This window comes from Castanea sativa, chromosome 9, assembly GCF_040712315.1.
Source record: "Castanea sativa cultivar Marrone di Chiusa Pesio chromosome 9, ASM4071231v1".
Taxonomy (NCBI): domain Eukaryota; kingdom Viridiplantae; phylum Streptophyta; class Magnoliopsida; order Fagales; family Fagaceae; genus Castanea; species Castanea sativa.
The window spans coordinates 38,226,016-38,242,983 of NC_134021.1; the positions used below are offsets into that span (position 1 = coordinate 38,226,016).

General features: G+C 40.3%; 1 long non-coding RNA gene across 1 annotated transcript; it reads left to right on the forward strand.

The window, feature by feature from the left end:
• The first annotated feature begins 857 nt into the window (after positions 1–857).
• LOC142610229 (uncharacterized) lies at positions 858–1,398 on the forward strand. The gene is made up of 3 exons (XR_012839791.1): positions 858–1,018; positions 1,112–1,202; positions 1,376–1,398. It is a non-coding gene; the product is annotated as an uncharacterized LOC142610229 (long non-coding RNA).
• Positions 1,399–16,968: the final 15,570 nt, after the last annotated feature.

A 16,968-nucleotide genomic window follows, 5' to 3' on the forward strand; every position in this document is an offset into this window, starting at 1 on the left:
TATTGTTGCACTCTTTGCAGTATGGAGCCTCGGGATCGATGAGGAGCCGTAGATTGTGCGCCCTGGTCCAGAAGATCCTTCATTGTTGACGCGACAACGAAATCATCGATCAGAGGACATTTGGAATGGCGAGGTGAAATATCTAGTTTTAACAACTGCTTTAATTTTTACGTCGTCTTTGACTTTTAGCAAGTTCTTTGAAAGTTGTATATCTAATTCTAACGACCGCTATAATTTTTATCCATTTTACAGGACTCGGGCTCACTTACATGCCGTGGTCGCGCTAAGGAGATGGCAAAGATAACGATGCAAGATAATCGGGTGATTGATATTATCAAGTTAGTGGGGTTAGAAGGATTGTTTAGGGTCCCTTCCAGAGAGATAGATCATTGCCTAATATCGGCCCTAGTTGAGCGATGGCGGCCGGAGACTCATACGTTCCATCTTCCACATGGTGAGATGTCAATCACCCTAGAAGATGTGGAGGTCATTTTCGGACTTCCTATAGACGGTGAGGTCTTGGTTGGGCCGACTACTGTGGTGGATGGGAATTGGAGGCAACTGTGCGTGGAGTTGCTTGGTTTTGGCGTTCCGGAGAATGACAACAAAACTTTGGTGGGGCAAAGAATTCTCATTAGCCGCCTTGTTGAGCGCATTGCGAGCCACCGCCTCATGATGCAACGGAGGAGCAAGTACATCGGTATGCCCGGTGCTATATTTTAGCACTACTAGGGGATAAGATTTTCATGGATAAGTCGGGAGATAGGGTGCATCCGATGTTCTTGGAGTTCCTACGGAACCTTCATGATCCGCCAAAGTATAGTTGGGGTAGTGGTTGCCGGGCATCGTTGTATAGAGAGTTGTGCCGGGCAAGTGATAAAGAGGCATCGCAGATTGGTGGGGCGTTGCAATTGGTCCAGTATTGGGCATGGGCGAGGTTGCCATTCTTGTGCCCGAGGATAGAGCCTCCACCTGGATGCGATTATGGCCCATGGCCAAAAGCTCCACTTGCATTTAAGTAAGTATTCTCCGATACTTAGTGTGTGTTATGCAATTTACTATTCTTAGTAACTAAGTGGTAATATCTTATGTTATTCGATCGTAACTGTAGGTGGGTGCGGGTGCCAAGCCCGAAGAGTAGGCCATCCGGCACGGCGTTGATCCATTATCGTGAGCAATTAGCTAGAATGCAGCCGGACCAGGTAATAATATACAAAATTTCTGTGGAAGTTATGTTAATTTTCCTTAAGAATATGTTGAAATCATTGCTTTAACATATCTTCTATTTTAATTTTTGTTTTTCCCTTTATCTATGTATTCTCCTTTGTTTCACATTTTAAGATGCTATGATAATTGTATTTTGTTTCTACCGTAGATTATATGGCAGCCATATGAGGCGTACTTCGGCCACCTTCCGACTTCTGCGTCGCGAGGAGGGATACGTGGACGGCAAGGGTGCCACCGGTGTGTTTTTGCATAGTAGAGACACACCACCCGGATCGTGTCCTTCGACGGTTTGGGTTGGCGCAAGAGCGGCCCGACCATGTTGTGTACGATGATAGACTGCATAGAATAGACTTACGTGGGAAGGTGGAAAAGAATTGGAGGGAGGAGCATGGACCGTATATCCTTACATGGGATACGAGACAACAACGAGTTTGCCATGCACCTCCTCGCATTGGTGAGATGCCTCGCAATCATGATTATTACCGCCGGTACCGTTCGGTCACTCGAAAGTATGTCGACCGCAACAGCGCTAAATTAGATATAATGGTAATGTGTTAAATTAGATTTTATTGCCTACGTTGTTTTTTCTTCGGTACATGTAGGAACGTAGAATCAATTGATTTCTTTTTTCGGCAAATCTGGTTTGATCCGACCGACCTCCAATTAAAAAGACTTTCTATTACATATAGTATTCTAATAACACTTTTTGTTTTTAGTTGAGTATTTGAGTAGATCAAATCTGATTGTACTGGTTCTTTCTCCGTTTTAGATTGAAAGACATTTAGCACTGTTGGAGATGCTTCCTGTAGGCAGCCGAGCACACAACCATGTCCGACGTGTCCTAAATAATGTGGCCGGGCTTGGTGGTGGTCTTGCAGCAAATGGGCGAGGCAAACAATGGGCATGAGGCTGAGTCAACGGCTACTGCAACCCCAAGCACAAACCCAGCACCCCGAAGTACATCGACCCGTGGTCAAGGTGCTCTGCAAGCCCAAGCACAAGTGCGGCTAGGGGCCGTGGTCGGCCTGCTACAGCAAGCCCAAGCACAAGTGCAGGTAGGGGCCGTGGTCGGCGTGCAACAACCCCTCGGGTTGTAACTAGTCCCGAGGTACCTGCACCCATCCCACACGCATCTCCTCCACCTGAGGTTCCTCCACCCATCCCAGATGCATCTCCTCAACTCGAGGTCCCTTCACCCACCCCTCCTTCGCAGCCTAGTTTTGATCTTGGTTTTGATTTTCATATGACCCCTCCTACGCACCCTGAGACACCCTCATACCCACCCACCAGCTCCAATGCACCCACTTTGCCCATGACAATGATCCCCACTCCTAGCTATACAGAGCATCATTACCCACCTACCTTATCCTCATCCGACCCTTTAGGGCCTCCAGTTGGGATTGACACTGATGTACCGACGAGCATCCCCCTCGGCCCTCACCCCCACGAGGTAGACCACAACGTACTAGAAGAGCACCCACTTGTGGGACTGGTGGACACAAAATAGGACACAAAGGCGGCTCTATGGTATGATAACATTACCAACAATGTAATGATATATCTTGTGGTTCACTTTATTCTTATCATTACACCGAATATTGATTGTATGCATCTAATGTCTTTGCAGCACGATGATGAGCCTAAGGATGATGCCCCACAGCCTCCTCCCCCCGCGCCAAAACATTACATAAGGGTTAAAAAACGCAAAATTGGTGAATCTTGAAAAAGAAGCAATACTTGAAATGTGGTAAATAATTTTATTAGAAATTATTGGAATTTTAAGGTGGGCAATATTTTGCAATAACATTATGCATGTACTTGTGTTCTATTGAGAACTTGTTACTAAACTATGTGTTGGTCTTGTGTGATGGGACTCTTACGTAATCTAGGAAAAAAAATTTATGGCGAATGTGTGTTACCATTGAAAGATTACTGCATCAAAAACGAAGGTTCTTATGTTATTATAATTGATTTTATTATTATTATTGGTCTTGGAACTCGGGTGGTGCCTCGCTTCTACACTTGTTCACCCAATTGCTTATTCTTGCTGCAGGTTTTGGTGATGACGGCTCAAATTCTGTTGAACATTCCGAGACACGGTATAATCAAAATAGAAGCAATTAATCTCCTTATTCTGGATGAGTGTCATCATGCCGTGAAGAAACATCCATATTCTTTAGTGATGTCGAGTTCTATCATACAACGCAAAAGGAGAAGAGGCCATCTGTTTTTGGAATGACTAGGTAAGCAATTTTACTAAAATGCACTCGCTTCTTCTTTGCCGCTGTTTTTGCTTCAATGTTCGACTCCATCTCTAAACTATAAAACTGGGTTTCTTTTTTAACATTAATATATACACATACAATAAAAAATAATTGACATTTGTTGGTATGGACTATGGAATGTTTTTTTGCTTAAAACTCCTCTATTATTTTCATATATGTTCCACAAAACAATTATAGAGATCCTATATCAATTCTTCCGTGATTGGACCCTCGATATATGTATTGTGTACGTCTTTGGCTTGATTTTATTTTCTATCTGTCTAAAAATGGAGATGCCCTTTTGTCCGTTTGGCATTGCTCTAGAAAGTAAAGCTTTAACTGTAGAGCTGTTTTAGTAAAGATGGAGCTTTACTGGAAAAGCTCTTTAGTGTCTTGAGTGTTTGGGAAATTACTACATTTACACGTGTTTTAAAGTCCTGGATTTACAAAGTGAATTGTAGAGTTTTTTAATTCTAAGTTAACCATGAATTTATGTGGACTGTTATCCAGGTTGGCCCTTGTTAGTGGGTTGAAATGGGTGGATGAAGTAATAGCCAATGCTCCTTATGAGATTTGTGTGCAACCTTACTAGGTAACCAAACTTGCTTGTTTTGGAGAGACTGATTTATGGACCTGAATGGCTGAACCCAATGTCTGTTGCTTTGGGTAGAAGGCGTCTGCCATCACACTAAAGCCCAACCTTTGGTGTCATGCATTCTTGTTATTGTTTTTTTTTTTTTAAAGGTTTTTAATAGTCATCATTATCAAAAAATAATTCTTTTTATGTGTCTTATGCATACAACCATATTCCGTCACATGTCCGAACACATATTTAATTAATGCGAATGTCACTTATGTTTAAGTTTATGGGGCTGGTTCTGTTTGGTTCAAGGTTTTTGACTTTTGTCGAAAGTGACCTTGTATTTGTTTCCACTGGAACACTGGTCATGGTCGATTGTCATACTCAGACAATTTTTTACTCTTATTTAGGGGTTGGTTTACTTGACCTGTGTGCATCCTCATTAACCAGAATTTTTTTTTCGTCGCTTTTGTTGCTTTCCTCTATCATTTCTGCAATATAAGGTTGATTTGCTGAAGAACAAGTTTGGTTTCAACGAGGCCTTCAACTACAAAGAAGAGCCTGACTTACATGCAGCTTTAAAAAGGTTAGTAGTATAGTAGTAATTTATGCTGTAATGAATATATGTAACTATCACATGAGACTTGACTAAGAATCTATGGTTTCTAGTTTCTACCGAAGTAAGTCGTTATTAACCATTATCTCAATATTGAAGACATTGCCTTATATATGATATTCAAATTCAAGAAACATGGTTTACCCGAGGGATTTGTTTGATTTTCATTGTCATACAAGGCAGCCCATTTACAACAGGTACTTTTCAAATCTGTAAGATGGGTTTGATTACACTTATTGTTGGTACACGAATAACAATTTTGTGCTTATTCTATTTAAAGAAAGTTTAAAAAAATGACAATGAGCTATTACTCAATTGGCACTTCGTTCTCCCTTAATAATGAGATTCACAGTGAGGTTGTAAGTTCTAAACCCACTAAGTATGTGTGCAACTTACTAATAAAAAAAGGAAAAAAAAATAGAAAAAAAAAGCTTCAAACATAATGAGAGGAGTGTAATTGTAAGGAAACAACATTTTTGACAACAGTTGACATGACTTGTTGCAATTTGAGTAACATCACTTTAATCTAAGTCCAATGCTTACCCAACTTTTCTCTCAATTGCTAATATGGCCTATTGTGATTAGAGCAACATCACTTTTACATGGGTGATGGGTTCACCATTAAAATCACTTTTATCATACACCAATCACAATAAATCATATCAGCATTTGCGAAAAATGTTTTTTTTTTTTCCTTATTGTTTTAAGTTTTAATCTATGTGCTTGGGGAACCAGGAGTGACTGATCATTGATTGGCATTCATGGTGCTCAAATCTAGAGGGTTGAGGTGTTTTTCTTGCAGTACTTTCCAGAAGGCATTGATATTTATTTTGAGAACGTTGGGGGAAAGATGCTTGATGCGGTGCTACTCAACATGAGGGCCCATGGCCGCATTGCCGCATGTGGGATGATTTCGCAAGATAACCTTGAGCACCCCGAAGGTGTGCACAATTTAATGACCGTGATTTGGAAACGGGTCCGGATAGAAGGATTCGTGTGTGATGAATACCGCCACCTCTTTCCAAAGTTCCCGGAGTTGGTTCTCGCCTTACATCAAAGAAGGGAAGATTACGTATGTGGAAGATGTAGCCGAAGGTCTGGAGAGTGCCCCGGCAGACCGATAGGGCTCTTCACCGGCCGCAATGTTGGAAAGCAGGTAGTGGTAGTTGCTCGTGAATGAATGACCTTGTATGCAACTTCATAGTCCAAAAACTCTAGGTCTTGGAGGATTATTTACCGCAAATGTTACTTCTATTGGGTTTTGTTGGTAACAACAATTTTACTTCCTTAGTGAAGTGTTATATTGTTGGAGTCAAAGAAATTCATAATCTTTTTACACAAACTCATTTAGTTGGAAATACTAAATTTATTATCTCACCTTGACGTATCTGCTTGATATCTGGAGTAACACTTAATGCAAATGGAGTAAAGTTTCCTTCGGATCCCAATTCCAATATGAACCCCATGTGTGTATCAATGTATACCATGAAGTTTTGTAATCACTAATAAAAAATAGCTTATTTAACGTTTTTACTATGTACGTAGGTCTGGTTTAACTGCTTATGGCGTTCCTTTATGAGGTATGCTCTCCTAAGAAAGGAGAGCATGTCTTCATTTAAGCAGCTTCTGGGTATTTGGTCAGCTTGTTCCACGGTTGCATAACTAGTAACAATCTTTTCTTTAAGTGTACAAAGAACTAGTGCAGCATAGCTATCTTTACTAAGACTCATTTAAAATTAATCTTTATAAAATAAAATTTTATTAATACTTACGTTGTTATATACATTTACCCGCCATTTAATAAATTTAGATTTTGAATAAGGCCTCTCAACCTAACCTTGTTGTCTCCAATTACATATGTAAGTACACAAAAATGGATCTTCCTGACCAAAATGGAACAAAGTGGATCGAATGGACCAAATTAGGCCAAATCAGACCAAATTAGACCAAATCGACCAAATCGTACCAAACAATGACACCAACTTATCCAAATCAGACCAAATTAGACCAAATCAGACCAAATTAGACCAAATTAGACCAAATTAGACCAAATCAGACCAAATCAGACCAAATAATTAGACCAAATTATCCAAATCAGACCAAATCAGACCAAATAATTAGACCAAATCAATGTTCCTATCCCAGACCAAATCAGACCAAGTAAGACCAAATTAGACCAAATAAGACCAAATCAGACCAAATAAGACCAAATCAGACCAAATCAGACCAAGTAAGACCAAATTAGACCAAAATAGACCAAATCAGACCAAATTAGACCAAATGGACCGATTTTATTTTCCATTACTCGTAACCAAAAAAACTCGAGTTTTAGAGACTCGAGTTCCACTGGGCAAATTTTTTTTCCCCAACTGCTCTGTTTCAGGCAGAGAGGCAGAGAGGCATGCCCTGTTTGAACAAAATTTTGCCCCAGTGGAACTCGAGTTTCTAAAACTCGATTTTCACTGGGCAAATATTTTTCCCTAGCATCATGCTCTGTTTCAGGCAGAGAGGCAGAGAGCCATGCCCTGTTTCACAAAATTTTGCCCAGTGGAACTCGAGTTTCTAAAACTCGATTTTCACTGGGCAAATATTTTTCCCCAAAGATCATGCTCGTTTCAGCGAGAGGCAGAGAGCCATGCCCTGTTTCAAAAAATTTTGCCCAGTGGAACTCGAGTTTCTAAAACTCGATTTTTACTGGGCAAAATTTTTTCCCAAGGAACTCGAGTGTCTAAAACTCGATTTTTACTGGGCAAATTTTTTTTTTCCCAGCAGAAAATGCTCTGTTTCAGGCATTGTTTTACAATGTAAATGCACTCAAATCACAACAAAAGTCATTCTCAATATATCACCATTCTAAACATGTCCAACCACACTTAATTTGCAATTCTAACCATACTACTCAAATCACAATCTTCATAGAGGTACATTGGATAGAGAATTACAAGTACATTCAACAACAATCAAAAAGTTCACATAGAGCCAATACAACGTCGTCCATGGAAGGATGCCTGAAAAACGTAGAGTATTTACGTTAGGAGACAAGATAGTAAACATCGAATGAACAACAATTATTTAACCGATGCATAAATTTTTGCCAACCTACCTAGTGTGGAACATGGCCGCTTGTGGAAGCACCGCGGGACTGCGGACATTTTCTGCGGTTATGCCCGGAAGCATGACACAGTCCACATGTCTGCTTCGGTTGACTCTCTATCAAATCTGCGTCCTCCCTCCGCCATCCCGGTTCTTGATCCTTATTCCTCACTCCATCCATCTCATTTCTTATTCGTGACTTCACCGGTCGACCTTTGGCCCGCAACAATGCCGGATTAGGCAACCACTTTGGCCCCATGGGATCCCTCCATAATGACTGTGACTTAGGAACCACAAATCCATGCTCATAAGTGCTAAGGGCATGGTTCAAACCATAACATGGGTGAATATACGTGGTCGAATCAATATGTAAATAGTCACATACTCTAATTGCATGTGAACACGGGATCCCTATATTTTGCCATTTCCCACAACTGCATGTTTTTTCCCATAACCGAACTTCGTAACTGTGGTTTCCCCCTCCTGCGCTAGACACGTTGAGTTGGGTAACTACTTGAAATATCAGCTCTTCATTGCTAAATGGCTTGAGATAGTGTTTCTCGCATTTACGCTTATTTCCATCCCACGTGGATAAGGCATATTCACTCCATTTCTTACCCTCTGACAACTCATAATGGTATTCTTTGCGCCGGTCGTGGAAATATTGAACAAGTTTGCTCCAAGTGAACTCAACCAACGCGGCAATAGGAAGGCCCCGTGCACTTTCAGCACACCATTGAAACACTCTGATATATTGGTTGTCATTGCTCCAAAACGTCTCCCACCATCGTATGACCGGGTCCACATGTCCACATCCTCGCTCATTAGGTATGTGTATGGAAGATAATCTTGATTCTTTTCCTTACCATCCCTCCCCGTCACCTTCTTCTTCTTCCTAATGGCCTCAATTTCCACCGCTTAATGGAGTCCATTATGGTCGCAAATTGAACGACCTGACTAGCATATCCCGCTTTCCCCGCCGCGGACTTGAGAGTCGAGTTCTGAAAATGGGTGTTGAAGTTGCGAGCACCATGTCGACGACAATAGCTCGGAAAGACCTTTGCTTTTCCATCATCCCTTTTAGGCCAGTTTGCAATGGCGTTTTTGATACCGAGATGTCGGTCGAAATTATGCAAATGCCGTCGTCGAGGTATCGAGGTGGCCAATCGTTTCTCCGAGGCATCGTAAAAACCACCTCCAACCGGACCCCGACTCACAATCCACAACAGCAAAGGCGAGAGGGAATACCTTGTTGTTAGCATCGGTTGCCATTGCGACCAACAACTTTCCCCGATATTTACCATACGGATGGGTCCCATCAATGCGATAACCGGCTTGCGGTATTTGAATCCCGATATGCATGGACCGAAAGACCAAAACACATAATGCAACAATACGGTGTGATCTTCATCGGTGGGTGTGACACGATAGCAAACCGGGTAGTCGGGTCCCGATCAATATACGCCATTAGCAACTTTTGCAGCCTTTGGTAAGATTCTTCCCAATCTCCAAACATAAGCGCAATCGCCTTTTGTTTCGCATCCCATACCTTGTAGTAAGAAGGCTTATGGCCATTATATTTCGCCTCTATCGGAGATCCGAGATGCTTAATTTGAGTGGTGTGATCCTCGAAGTAACTTGTTATGGATTTCGCCGCAATAAAATTACAACTCATCATTCTACCATCATTTCGCACCCCGGTCGGTAAACACGTGTGAGGACCCACATACACGGTGACCATCCATAGATTTTGGAGCTCGGGCTTCATAACCGCGTAGACATACCACTTGCACGACTCATGCACGCATTTCGCACAAAAATTTTTCCTCGTCGACCTAGTGATCTTAAAGTTTTTGTTTTCCTTGAGGGCACAAATTGTTAATACGCGCTTCACCTCCACTTTACTCGCAAAAGTCAACCCTTTGCACAAATTCATCCCCTCTCTCCAAGTAGACACAAATGGCATCTCAATATGCGAAGGATCAACCATATTTTCCCAAGTATTTGCGAGAGAATGACAACGCAGGAGGTGCGTAGGCGGGGATTGTGTTTGTAATGTTTTGGACACTAATAACATTGTCTGCATCAGGTTCACCGCCGTCCAATGTCTCATCGTCATCAATGTCCCTCTCAAAGTCCCCAAAGTCCCGAAAGTCCCCTCTCTCAATCATGTCTTCATAGTCATCTTTATCGGCAAAATCTTCACCGTTAATGGCAAGATTCTCATCAACATAGTCGTCATCATCATCATCATCATCATCATCATCATCGTCATCATCATTGTTAACGACAGTAGTCTCATCAACATAGTCGTCGTCGTCATCATCATCGTCATCATCATTGTTAACGGCAGTAGTCTCATCAACATAGTCGTCGTCGTCATCATCATCATCATCTCCATCGGCATGAACATCATCATCCTCTACATGTGTAGAATACTCATATTGAGCATCCGGAAGCGCAACTTGTAAGCTTCTAGTTGTTTGTTGGATATCCTCTTGCCATCCTACACGCGGCTCTAACTGTATGTACAACTCAATATTACTTACTTCAGCTATACTCTCCAACTTGTCAAACATGATCTTCACATGTTTGTCTTTTTCTATCAGCATATACTTGTAATTAATCCGGTGCTTCATGATTTCATTTGGCATACGATAAGTAATTTGCATGTTGTACGCATCAGGATTCTTACCCAACTCTTCCATGACAAGTATCTTCAATTCATCAAGGGTTTTCAACCTACGATCAACTTCGGCATAATAGGTTTTCATACCCGGCCCCTCAAATGGCAATCCCTTGTTGGCATTGGGATTCTTAAGCGGACCACCATGGTATATGATTATAAGAATATCGTGCATTGTGAACCTGTTCAAGTCAAGTCCTATGTTAGTTAAATCACATAGTCGTAAAGTGAGGGAAAAAAGTAATGCAATCTTACCAATGAACATATTCAAGCTAGGTTATAGAGTGCCCATTAATATCTAAAGGCCAAGACGTAAACCTTCTAATCCTAGTGGATGGAGAGACGGAATTATCTATTACTCCATTGTGTGGTGACCTATAATGCCTAAAAGGTGAAAGAACTAGGTGGGTAGAGGAGCATGATTACATACCCATTCACTACATTCATTCACTACCCATTTCATACCCAAACCAATGATAAATAAAGTCAAAAAAACTTGAAAGATCATGATAAAAATAAAAGCCTAGAAATGATAAATAAAATTTTGATAATTACATACACATTCCCATTCATTACATTCATTCACTACCCATTTCATACCCAAACCAATGATAAATAAAGTCAAAGAAATTTGTAAAATCATGATAAAAATAAAAACCTAGAAATGATGAATAAAATTTTGATAATTACATACTCATTCCCATTCATTACATTCATTCACTACCCATTTCATACCCAAACTAATGATAAATAAAGTCAAAGAAATTTGTAAGATCATGATCAAAATAAAATGATGAATAAAATTTTGATAACAAAAACTATACAAATAAATACTCAAAAAATTAACACTAACAAAACAAAGTTCTATAATTCACAATATTGATAAATTAACTAAGTTATGTTAACTATCTACAAAATAAATGGTAAAACTCTTTAACCCACACCCATAGACAACATACCCAACTATAATGACAATCAAATTATGCAAACCCTTACCTTAGATATGAATTTGCTGAGAGGGAAGAGTAGTGAGAGTGGAGAATGTGGTTTTGTGAGAGTGAGTGGTGTGAGAGAGTTATGGGTGAGTGAGTTAGTGAGGGTGAGTGAGTGAGAGAGTTAGTGAGGCTGAGATTTTAGGTTTTCTCTGTGTGTTGAGCAGTGAGAGTGGAGAATGTGAGAGAGTTAAATGCCACGGGCTGAGTTTTAAATAAACATGCCCAGAGGAAATCGAGTCTATAAGACTCGAGTTACTGCATAAAACTCGAGTCTCTAAGACTCGAGTTATATGCGTATAAACTACATAATTTATAATACGATATATAGTTAAACTCGAGTTTATAAAACTCGAGTTTAGGTAGACTTAAAACTCGAGTTTATAAAACTCGAGATCCAGGTGGCATTTTTCCACCTCAGCAAGCCCAAAGCGAGCATAAAGCGAGTTTTTGAAACTCGATTTATTATGTAAATCTCGAGTTTCAAAAACTCGAGTTGCTATTTTCCTACATAGTTTCAAACTATGCCTAACTTACTATATTCATGCATCCACATGCCTAATCTGCACATTCCCCCGAATATTTGCAACCTGGGAAGGCTTCGTGGAAGCTCTGTTGACAAGGTTTGGAAATAGTGCCTATTAGGATTCCATGGAGTCATTAACAAGGTTGAAGCAAACTGCCAGTGTTATTGCATACAAGGGCCATTTTGAAGCATTATCAAACAGGATTAAAGGGCTGTCCGAGAGCCACAAATTAAGCTGTTTCCTTAGTGGCCTTAAGGATGAGGTAAGATTGCCAGTAAAGATGCTCCATCCCAAGAATCTCAATGACGCATTTGGGTTAGCAAAAATCCAAGAAGAGTACCTTCTCAGTTGCCGTAGAGGTCAGAGACTTTCTCTTGATTATGCTAAGCCCTCAATTTTTGGTCCAAAGCCTGAGGTGAAGGTGGATTCCAAATGGAAGTTACCCTTGTAGCGACTGTCACCTACTCAGATGGAAGAAAGAAGAAGGAAGGGATTGTGTTTCAATTGTGATGATAAATTTCAGTTTGGACATCAATGTAAGTCTACTAAGCTTTTCTTATTAGAGGGTCTTTATCCTTTCCAAGATGCTGGTTCTAATGTTCAATTAGTAGAACTGGATGAGTCTGAAGTCACTTTATTGCATTTAGATGAGGATAAACTTGTTGACAATAGGTCTGACCTAAAGGAATGGATGCTGAGATTACATTGTATGCTTTGTTAGGAAGTCCCTCACCTGGTACTATGAGAATTAAGGGAAAGATTAATGGACATTGGTTGATTATTTTGATTGACACATGAAGTACACACAATTTTATAGATGTTGCTATGGTTTCTGTCTTGAAATTGTCCTTAGATCCTTCTATGACCTTTGAAGTAAAGGTAGCTAATGGGGATTCTATTAGAACACAGGGTGTTTGTTCTAATGTCAAGGTTAATACGCAAGGTCGAGTTTTTTATGTGGATTTGAATGCCTTGGCTTTGGGTGATTGTGAATTGGTCTAAGGCACTCAGTGGCTTAGGACCCTTGGTCTTATTCAATGGGATTTTCTATAAATGTCCATGCTGTTTCATTATCTCAATTCTTCTGTAAAGCTAGTTGGTTTACACCCCACTGGTTTGACCATACAAAAGAGTACTGAGTTTTTCAGGCCAACTGTGAAGAAAGGACTCATGTTAAAGATTGTTTCCCCAGTTGTTACTTACCCTTCTACTCCACAATGTGTTCCTGGTATTGACGATTTATTGGCTGAATTTGTTGCTGTATTTGAGACACCTACTGGCCTGCCTCCCTACAGAGGACATGAGCACCAGATTCTCCTAAAAGAAGGCATAGAACCTGTATGTCAGAAACCTTACAGATATCCTCATTTCCAGAATAATGAGATTGAAAAGATTGTCACTGATCTATTGGAGGTTGGGTTCATTAGACACAGCCAAAGTCCTTTTTCTTCCCCAGTGTTGTTGGTGAGGAAAGCTGATGGATCTTGGCACATGTGTATAGACTTAGAGCTCTGAATCAGGCCATAGTTAAAGATAAGTTTCCAATCCCTGTTGTTGATGAATTACTTGATGAATTAGCTGGCTCTAGCATTTTTTTAAAGCTGGATTTGAGGTCGGGTTACCACCAAATCCATATGAAAGATGAAGACATTCCTAAGATTGCCTTTAGAACACACGAGGGGCATTGTAAATTCCTTTTTATGCCATTGGCTTGACCAATGCCCCCTTTACATTCCAAGCTTTGATGAATGTTGTTTTTAGACCTTACTTGAGGAAGTTTGTTTAGGTATTTTTTTATGACATCTTGGTTTTTAGCAATAGTTTGGAATTACATATTAAACATCTTAGGCTTATCCTTAATCTACTGTTGCAACATCTGTTGTATGCAAAAAGGAGCAAATGTGTTTTTGGCATTCCTGAAGTAGAGTATCTTGGACATGTGATCTCTGGTCATGGGGTAAGTGCAAATCCTAAGAAAATTTCAGCTATGCAAGCTTGGCCCTTTCCAAAATTTGTGAAAGCATTGCGTGGATTTCTTGGTCTCACTGGTTATTATAGGAAATTTATCCAACATTATGGTCAGATAGCTGCCCCCTTAACGGCGTTGCTAAAGAAACAAGCTTTTGTGTGGTTTTCTCAGGCTGAGGATGCTTTTCAGAGGCTTAAGGTTGCTGTGTGTCAACCACCTATTTTGGTTTTACCAAATTTTACTAAACCCTTTACTATAGAGTGTGATGCTTCTGGGGTTGGTTTGGGTGCTGTTCTGATGCAAGAGCAAAGACCAGTTGCATTCCACAATCAGATATTGAAGGGTAAGACTCTACATTTGTTAACTTATGAAAAAGAGCTTTTAGCCTTGGTCACTGCAATGCACAAGTGGAGACCCTACCTGTTGGGTAGGCCTTTTATCATCAAGACTGATCAGCAGAGCTTGAAGTATATTTTAGAGCAACGGATTGCTACTCCAGCCCAACAAAAATGGTTGGCCAAGTTGCTAGGTTATCTATTTGTTGTTAAATATAAGAAGGGTTGTGAAAATAAAGTGGCTAATGCTCTCTCTAGGAAAATGGATGCTGATCTGGGTGATTCAGTGGATCAAATTCCTTCTTCAGCCTCTCTATGCTTAATTTCCTTCCCTTGCCCTTCTTGGATTGAAGAGTTGAAAGCTTGTAATGCATCTTCTATAGAAGCTCAAAAGATTCTTTAGGATTTGCAGTCTGATGCAAGTTGTCCTAGGTCCTTCTCCTTGCACAATGGTCTCATTCTATTTAAAGGTAGGGTGTTTCTGTGGCCTACTTGTGCTCTAAAGGCCAGGGTTCTTCATTTGGTGTATGATAGTCCCTTGGGAGGGCATGCTGGTTTTTTGAAGTCCTACCATAGATGGAAACAGGATTTTTTCTGGCAAGGTATAAAGGCTGATCTGAAGATTCATATTAAAGAATGTGGTGTATGCCAACAGATGAAACATGAAACTTGCAGCCCTGCTGGACTGTTACAGCCTTTACCTATTCCAGATAAACCTTGGTCTACAGTGAGTATGGATTTTGTTAATGGGATGCCTAAATCTCAACATATGGATGTTATTATGGTAGTTGTTGGGGGAAATTACACTTTACCATCTTAAACTATACACCAGATTATATTTTGCACCGTAAACTATTCAAATGCACGCTTTGCACCCTAAACTATGAACCTTGTTACACTTTGCACCCTGACATTAGTTTTACTGTTAAGTTAGACAGAAATTAACAATACATGACTTGCACATGATTTTTGCTTAAGTGACACAATGTTTAAAGACCAAAACACCCTTTTCACTATCAATTAAAAACATTTTTTTTAGACCATTATCTCTCTCGTGTGCAGACACAACTCTCTCCCAAGGTTTTTTCTTCTTATTGGACTGCACCTTTGAATGGCTTTTTCCAAAGTTGGCACCACCACACATTGACTGTTATCACCACCACCATATGTTGTTGCACCCGTTGAAGTTCTTACAGCAGTAGAACTTGCAGCACTAGCTTGGAGTTCTTACGCCTTCTGCCCAAGAATTTCTAGCAATTCTTGCACCTCCAACCTAAGAATTTCAACAGTTCTCGCACCTCTAGCCCAAGAATTTGGGGACCAATTGAAGACAAAACATTCAATACAACAATTGAAACAAAAAATGCTATTTTATACAATATTCCACAAAAAATCATTGTTTCTCTTGTAAAAACAAAAACCCAGTCATAATTAACAATTCCAAAAAGCTGCAAAACAGTAAAGCTCTACCTATTAGTCCTAACCCACCTTTCATCAATAATATGCCCAACCGGACCCATCAAAAATCACAACCATTATTAATAACATCATACATCAACCATTACCCAAGACACACTTGCAAAGAGTGAGACCTAAGAGAGCACTTGTTCTTGCCCAAAAGACACGGAGACTAAGTTGGGGATAAAAATTGTTGGATCTTTTTGGGTTTCAATTTGGAATTTACAGTTTCTTTTGTGAAAAGTGAGAGAGTGAGAGAGTGATTGAAGAAGCTACAGTTTAGGGCTTTCATCGAGGTGGTGGAGAGCAGTGGTGTCGCGATGGCGGAGCCGAAGATATCTTTGATTGGGGGATTTAGGATAACAGACTTACATTTGGGGAAAGTGAGAGAGCTAACTATGACTGTTCGACACATGCGAGAGAGATAAAGAGCGAGAGAGATAAAGAGTTGGGAAAAAAAACTTTTGTTTTTAATTGTTTTTGAAAATGGTATTTTGGTCTTTCGACAATGTGCCACCTATGTAAAAATTATGTGCAAGTCATGTGTTGTTAAAACTAACATTGGGGTGCAAAGTGTAACGAGGGTCATAGTTTAGGATGCAAAGTGTGCATTCGAATAGTTTAGGGTGCAAAGTGTAATTTAATGTATAGTTTAGGGTGGTAAAGTGTAATTTTCCCGTAGTTGTTGATAGGTTTACCAAATATGTGCATTTCATTGCACTCTCCCATCCTTATTCTGCTTCAAAGGTGGCTCAACACATTCTGAAACTCCATGGCATGCCTACTTCTTTAGTCTCTGACAAAGATCCAGTGTTCACTGCTAAGTTTTGGGCTGAGTTGATGAAGCTTCAGGGTGTCCAATTAGGTGTCTTCTGCGTATCACCTTCAAACTGATGGCCAAACAGAGGTTGTCAACAGAAGTTTGGAACATTACCTCAGGTGTTGACAGACCTTCTGAGTGGTGTGATTGGTTGTATTTGGCTGAGTTCTGGTTCAATACCAATTACCACACTGCTACTAAGCTTACTCCATTTGAGGCCCTCTATGGCACTGCTCCTCCTAAGCTACTGGACTATGTTCCAGGCACCACTCGGGTAGTTGCTATTGATACAGTGCTCAGGTCTAGAGAGCAAATTATGTCCTTACTCAAGCATAACTTGGTGGTTGCTCAAGCTAGGATGAAGCAACAGGCTAACTTGCATAGGACTGAGAGGACTTTTC